This window comes from Penaeus chinensis, chromosome 38 (assembly GCF_019202785.1).
Source record: "Penaeus chinensis breed Huanghai No. 1 chromosome 38, ASM1920278v2, whole genome shotgun sequence".
NCBI lineage: Eukaryota > Metazoa > Arthropoda > Malacostraca > Decapoda > Penaeidae > Penaeus > Penaeus chinensis.
The window spans coordinates 6,732,901-6,735,400 of NC_061856.1; positions in this window are offsets into that span (position 1 = coordinate 6,732,901).

A 2,500-nucleotide genomic window follows, 5' to 3' on the forward strand; every position below is an offset into this window, starting at 1 on the left:
CACTGCCAACGTTCAGCGGAAAACACGCTTCCTTACATCTACGCCAGGCAAATATAGACACTTGGTAATCTGTATCACTCATTTCAGTTTCAGTTTTCTACCTTATCGTGTCTATATTTCACTCCAGGGTTACAAATACGTCTTCTCTCTCAGTTTACGGAATTAAAATTGTCAGGTTTAGTGAGGTTTAGTTTAGTGTGATTCATTTCACTCCTAAAGTCACGTCGTCTACTTTCTCAAATAGTATAATTTCCCTTTCAATGACGAACCACGAACGGCATTTAGATTACTCAACCTTTGGTGCATTATATCCATCAAGTCAATTTCCTTTTCAGGCTGTATCAGTTTAATTTTAATATCTGTTCTTAATACGCAATACTTTAAGGGTTTATAAAGGCTTTACCCACGACTTATTTCCTTTTTTTCTTTTAATCAGTGACATCAATATCATTAATATAATAAATTATTCTAGTGTTGTAATATAGAGCTTATGTAACATATCCCTGTGACATTTACCTCTTCGTTTATGGTTGCTGTTACGTTGTTTTCCTCCTCAGAAAAAAAAACAAAATTATCATTGCATTTTTGCCGAAGTTACATGGAGCTTTCACATTAATTTCCTGTTTCTCAGTGTACAACATTTATTTATATTATTATTATTATTATTAGCATCAGCATTAGTATTAGTATTAGTATGAGCATTAGTATAAGTATTAGTATTATCATCTTTATTATTATCATTAATACCATTATCATTATTATTGGCAAAGTATCTGTAAGAGATAACACCATTCGATGAAAATCCAAGTGCCAACTAAGCTCCCTCATTTGCCAGCATTTATTGTAAATATTAATAGGATTTCTTTAGTGTCCTGTCTTTTACCATTTTTTTTTTTTTTTTTTTTTTTTTTACTTATCTTTATTTATTAACCATTTCCAAAGAAAATATGCTGCGGAAACACATCATAATTAACACACATAAAAGGAGGCGGAGTTAGATGGCAACTCTGCGTATAGCCAATGAACATGCGCCGTGGATGCCAGATAAGGCTAGATAAATTATCATTTCTATGATTATTTTAGGTCATTATGATTACCAAAAAATAAAAATTGCACTCTTATATTTATGGTAAGGAGGAGTTCCTTAACATAGACAGCTGTCAGAATACTCTAGGGTAAAAGACAATTTCAATTTTTGAGTTCAACATACTATATATATGTTCCAGGTCATTAGTATTAGTAGAACCTTTCTGATTATATAACATTCATATTCCAGTCCATTCTTGGTATCTTTTTTAGCAGTTAACAGTATTATATCATCATTCTCACCGATGTTTACAAGAATTTTAGTACCAATGAACTAAAACGGATTCAAATACTACATTAACCTGTTTACTGATGTTAATACGCCTTCCTCTTCAATTCCCAGCATATATACCATTACTGTGGTAATAATTATTGTACACATAATGAGGTGTCATAGCTCAGTCGTAGAGCGCTGGCTTTGCAATTGCAATACTGAATTCATGGCCTTCGCATTTTTATCTCCTTTTTTATGCTATTATTTCGTCTTCCTTCTTCCTTCCTTCCTTCCTTCCGTCTCGAGATTATTGTTATTATTGAAATATGTAGTGAGGTAAAAAGTAGCACGCGTGGATTATTGTTAATGTTTTTCTGCTTTTTTTTCTGTTGATTAAACAACGTCCTCAGTCTTTAACATTGTAATGTTTACTGTCATTATGATAATCATTTTTTAGCATTGCATTTAGCATATATATTTTCCAGAATAACGCTGCTAGTATATGTGAGATCATTCTTGTTATTATTACTATCATCATCATCATCATCTTCATTTTTATCAAACCTCCTTTTACACATACCTTTTAGGTCAATTTTGTACCTTTTTTATTTTTATGACGCATACCTAATTAGTAACGTAACGAATGTAAAAAATAATTTTTTAAAATATTTAAATTGAATTACAATGATAATAATTATGATAATAATAATGATAATAATAATAATAATAATAATAATAATAATAATAATAATAACAATAATGATTATGATAATAATAATATTAATAATAATAATAATAACAATAAGAATGATAATAATAATAATAATAATAATAATAATAATAATAATAATAATAATGATAATAATAATTAATGATAGCAATGATACTAAAAAAATAAAAAAACATTTATATAATGATGTAATAATAGCAATAATAATAATGATAATATAATAACAATAATAATAACAATAATAATAATGATAATAATAATAATAATAATAACAATAATAATAATTATTATAGTAATAATATCCAAAATGATAGAATAAGAAGAAAAAGAAAAGGTAAACACGCAGCCTGACCCAGACACGAACTCGCGACGTGCGAATCCAGCCTCGTGAGAAATCGTGGAATTAGCGCCTCGTTGGGAAAGTTGCGTTGTGTGTGTGGCGACCTCGGTGTTATCTTCGAGGGGCTGGT